This window comes from Choloepus didactylus, chromosome 10, assembly GCF_015220235.1.
Source record: "Choloepus didactylus isolate mChoDid1 chromosome 10, mChoDid1.pri, whole genome shotgun sequence".
Classification (NCBI taxonomy): domain Eukaryota; kingdom Metazoa; phylum Chordata; class Mammalia; order Pilosa; family Megalonychidae; genus Choloepus; species Choloepus didactylus.
In genome coordinates this window covers 52,447,731-52,453,173 of record NC_051316.1, presented here as the reverse complement: position 1 = coordinate 52,453,173, position 5,443 = coordinate 52,447,731, and the positions used below count along the sequence as shown (strand labels likewise).

The window sequence follows — 5,443 nt, the reverse complement described above, 5'->3', positions numbered from 1 at the left end:
TGCTGATCTAAAAGGTTAGGACACTCTCCTCCAAATCAAAGCCAACCCTTCTGCTTGTTCTTTTGATCCCTACCTTCCCATTCCCTCTGTAACCTTGCTCTTCTTTTCCATAATTTCAATCTGCTGCTACATTTCTCTGGTCCTAAACACAATTCCTCCCTGGCTTCTGAATCCTTCTCTAACTACTGTGCTAGATATCTCTCCTGCCCTTTACTTTTTCTCATCTCCAATTCACTCAGCTCACTGAAATCTGTTTTCTGACTCTACAGAAACTGCTTGCAAAGTGACCAATGACCTCCATCCAAATCAACACATCTTTTTAGCGCTTACATTACTTGTTCTCTGTGCTAAATTGAATACTGTTGGAACATTCTCTATTGAAATGTTCTACTTCCTTGTCCTTCATGACAATATTTACTCCAATTTCTTCCACCTGTCTTTCTGCCTTTTCCTTCTTCTCAGTCTTTCTTTGCCAGCCCTTACATTTTGGTGTTACCTGGGTTTCATCCTTAGCTTAACTCTCCTCCATTGCCAATGATTTTAACTACCCCTTATATGTTATTTTCTTAGAAAGACTTCTCTGACCTCTATTCTAAATCAGGTCCTTCTCTTATATGATCTCATAGCAGCTTCTCTTTTCTATTATAGCACTTAGAACAAGCACAATTTCCAATATATTTTTAAAATTAAATTCAGTTTTATTGAAATATATTCACATACCATACAATCATCCATGGTGTACAATCAACTGTTCACAGTACCATCATATAGTTATGCATTCATCACCCCAATCTATTTTTGAACATTTTCCTTACATCAGAAAGAATCAGAATCAGAATGAAAAATAAAAATAAAAAGGAACACCCAAATCATCCCCCCTTCCCACCCTATTTTTCATTTAGTTTTTGACCCCATTTTTCTACTCATCCAACCATACACTATATAAAGGGAGTGCGATCCACAAGGTTTTCACAATCACACTGTTACTCCTTTTAAGCTACCTTGTTACACAATTGTCTTCAAGAGTCTACTCTACTGGGATGGAGTTTGATAGTTTCAGGTATTCACTTCTAGCTATTCCAATACATTAAAACCTGAAAGGTGTTATCTATACAGTGCATAAGAATGTCCACCAGAGTATGTGCAAAAACATTTTTGAGAAGTGTGCTGAGGTACTTAAGAGTGAAAGAATGGGATGTTTAGGATTTCCTTGAAGTACTTCAGAGTGAACCAGGTCAGGACTCGGGCAGGGCACACAACTGAAGAGTGCTCCAGAAAGCTCAGTCATCAGGTCAACCTGATTCTTCAAGGCAAACTTTTAAAAAACCAACATGCCAAAATTCCATGATGAAGAAAATATCAAAATACAAAAAAAAAAAAGGCAAGATCATGATCATGTAGTGCTGAATCAAATGTATGCATGCATGCTCCTCTATACATTTTTATGTGTTTTTTAGTGGCTGAGTTTTTTTCCCAGAACATTAGTCTAAAAAGTATTAAAATATTGAAAAGTAGGTGTATTAAAACTCATTTTTAGCCCTAGACTTTTGTTTTCATTTTTTTAAAATTGTGGCAACATATAAACAACATAAAATTTCCCATTCTAACGACTTTCAAGTACACAATTCATGATGTTAATTACATTCACAATACTGTGCCACCGTCACCTCCATTCATTACCAAGAAGACTTGTTCATCACCCCAAGCAGCAGCTGTGCCCCATTCCCTGCCGCAGCCCCTGGTAACCTATAATCTACTTTCTATCTCCGTGAACTTGCCTTTTCCAGTTATTTCATATACATGCCGTCATACAATATTTGTCCTTTTATGCCTCACTTCTTTTACTCAGCAGCATCATGTTGCAAGGTCCTTCCACGTGTATTGGAACTGCCCACCTTTTTTGGGGCTGAATAATATTCCATGGGGCAGGTAAACCACCTTCACCAGTTGATGGACATTTGAGCTGTTTCCACCTTTTGGAACTGAATAGTGCTGTGATGACATGGTGTACAGTGATCTCTTCGATTCTCTGCTTTCAGTTCTCCTGGGTCTATACCCAGAAGTGGGATTTCCAGGTCATACGTAGATTCTATTCTTAACTTGCTGAGGAACTGCCAAATTGTTCTCCACCACACTGCACCATTTTACGTTCCTCCAGCAACGCACCAGGGCTCCTATCTCTCCATCCTCACCAATGCTTATTTTCCGTTTTTTAAAATAATGGCTGTTCCAGTGGGTGTGAAGTGGTATCTCATTTGAAACATTATTTTAAGCTTAACTGTTTGACTCATACCCTGAACAGAGTTTATTAGAATATTACTTTTCCAGCTTTAATGGAAGCAAACTTAGCTATAATATTTTCATTAAAACCATTAGCCATTTAAAAAAGAACATAGAAACCTGCAAAAAGGGTGCCGTGCCTCTCCTTTTGCTTCAGGCTCCAACGTGGTGCCACGCAGCCCTGGCAGCCCAAGAGCGCAGTGGAAGAAATAAGAATGGCCAGCGCTGACCGCAGGAAGCTGGGATAGGAGTCCTTGGAGGCATTGTGTCCTGCTGTGAGTTAGACATCCTTTAAAAACTTTAAGAGTACCTCATCTATCTCACCATTCCACTTCTGGGTATTTATCTGACAGATACACTCATGTATGCATGAACAAGTAAGTATGAGTTACTGTAATAGCAAATGCTAGCAAATGAACGTCCTTCTATAGAACGTTAGTTCATGTTGGAATGCTTGGCAACCTCTTCACAAATGAGGTTCTGTGTTTACCGAAGTGGGCCAATCCCCGGGAAACAGCCTGTGAAAAAAGCACGCACAGAATGGTGGGTCACAGACGCCACCCTGTGTTAAAGTATCTATTTTCACAAACATGCTTATGTACACAGAGTGTCGCTACACGAATTCACAAGAACTTGGCAGGAGGGGCACCAGGGAGGGAAACTGGCTTTTTCTGCCAAGGGGTTGGCTTCCATCCCCCAAGACACGGTCAAGTGCCAATGGCCTGACCCTGGGGATAGGGCCTTATTTGGAAACAGGGTTTCAGAGATGTGGGTAGTTAGGACGAGGCCCAGCTGGAATTTGGACACAAAGGGGAGAATATGACGATGGTGACAGAGATTGGAGTGATGCGTCCACAAGCCGAGGAAACCAAGGCTGGCCGTCCCCAGCAGCAGCAGCTAGGAGGGACAAGGAAGGCTCCTCCCCTTGTGGGGGCACAGCCACCAATGCTCCAGTCTCGGCCTCCTGGCCTCGAGTTACCACACGATCAAGCCCTGTTGATTCATGCCACCCAGTGTGGGGAACTTTGCAGCCCCAGGCAGTTGAGACCCGCCACATACCCGTTAGTGCCTTTGGTTTTCGTACCCCTCACGGGATGGTTTAAAGTGTTGACAGGTTCTGTGACATCCCTCCCTTCAAACACGGGAGCATAACTTGTCTCCCATTAGGTGTGGCCTGGGCACAGTGGCTTGTTTCTAATGGGCAGGACATGGAGTTGATGACGGAGCAGGACTTGAGGGCAGAGCATAGAGGGCACGGGGGCTTCCCCAGGCCATCCCTTGGATCACTTGCCTGGGGGGAGACTCGGGCAGTGCTCTGGGGGTTCCCCACTCCCCTTGAGCCTTCAGCTGGTACAGCCCCAGTGCAGGTCTTGGCTGTACCCTCAGGGCAAACCCCGCGCTAGAACCACCAGCCAAACGATCCCAAGCTCCTGGTTCACAGTGACCGTGAAAAAACAAATGCTTGTTTAAGGCCCTGAATTGTGCAATAGCTTGTGAATGCAGCAAAAGGCAAATGATTGCACTATGCCCATGTTACCTGATAAACATTTTGAATGATTAAAGAATCTCTGCAAGTCACTGGAAAACTCTCCACGATTCACAAAATTTTGGCTCTGAAAGGACCTCTGGCCCACCCAAGGCCCCCAGCCTACAGTCGAGGTTAGGGGCCACGAGCACAACCAGCAGCCAGGCAAGACAGGTTTCAGAGTGGGGTTTAATGCCATGTGCATCAGCACATCTATGTTACTTTCAGAAACATAACAGTCTTAGGGAGCTTGTGGGTTTTCCAGATGTCCATCCCAATGGTTTTGGCTGTTTGAGGTGCGGCAGGTGCTGAGATGGAGGACCAGTCTCCACAAGATACCTTACCAAACAGAACCGTGGAGGGTGGTCAGCTAGTCCTTCTTAAATTTGCTGTTGACGTAAGGCACCCAATCCAGGACCAGTCACCAGTCCGTGGCCCACACCAGCCCCATGGCATCCACCGCACCCCACATGCCTGTGTGGGCATCCAGCTCTTCACCAGCTCCCAGTAGCACGGGTCCAGGAACCTGGTCAGCATCATGGCATGCTCTGCAGCCCTCAGGGTCACTCTGGTCCTGGCCGCTGAGGCCACCCCAATATATTTTTACATGACATTTTTTGATTGGTGTCTGCTTTCCCTGCTAGATGTTTTACTCTATGATGACAGGAGCCATGAGTATTTTGTGCATCTAAGACATACCCAAAGTCAAGTGCAGTTCCTGACCTATAATATCCAATAAAAATATTTGTGTATATATAAATGACTCTCAGATCTATCCAAGCAAGAGCATCCCAAGTCCATAGCTCCAGCCCTGACGTCTCTCCTGAGTCCCAGATTTATATAGCCAACTGCAATACAGTTCCATCTCTGTACCCCAGAGTCACCTAAAAATGTTCTGGAATTAAACTTATTGTCCTCCTCCAAATGCACTCATCTTCCTCTATTTCTATCTTTATCCACCTAGACATCCAAACCTAAATCTTAGGAGTCATCTTAGATTCTCCTCTCTTTCATCCCCCACATCCAATCAATCATTGTGTCCTACCTATTTTACTGTTTAATTCTCTCTCAAAGCCATCCTTCCTCTTCATCCCTGTTATTTCTGCCCACATGTCAGCCCCCATCCTCTCTGGAGACTGTTCGACAGTAACCTGCCTGAACTCCCTCCCCTGGGCATGAGACTGTCATAGTCATATGCCTCACTGCGGCTGCAGGGCCCTGCCTGAAATGCAAATCTGACCACATCACTCTCCTTTGGAAAATCGTTGAATGGCTCCTCCTTGCCGACATGAAAAATTCCATGTCCCATGGGACCATATACAAGGTGTTCTGTGGTCTGGCTGCTACTAGTCTTCCAGTCTCATCTACCACTTGGCCTCATCTTGCACTTTCTACCCTGATGATACCAAATGTTCACAGGCTCACTCATCCACCTCCATGCCTTTGTTCCTACAGTCCAGAGATCGATGATGTTCTTCTCTCTATAAAAATATGTTTTACACAATTGTTATCATCACCAACATCATCATGCTCATTTATATGTCTGCCACCCTCCTCACCTTCCATCCAACTAGACTGATTCCTTGAGAGCTGAGCCATCTCTTGTTCATTTTCACAGCCTGTATCTACCTAACTCCC

The 5,443-nt window shown here is 44.4% G+C and overlaps 1 pseudogene; it reads right to left on the bottom strand.

Moving 5' to 3' along the window:
- Positions 1-4,175: 4,175 nt before the first annotated feature.
- LOC119505725 lies at positions 4,176-4,342 on the bottom strand (annotated as a pseudogene).
- Positions 4,343-5,443: the final 1,101 nt, after the last annotated feature.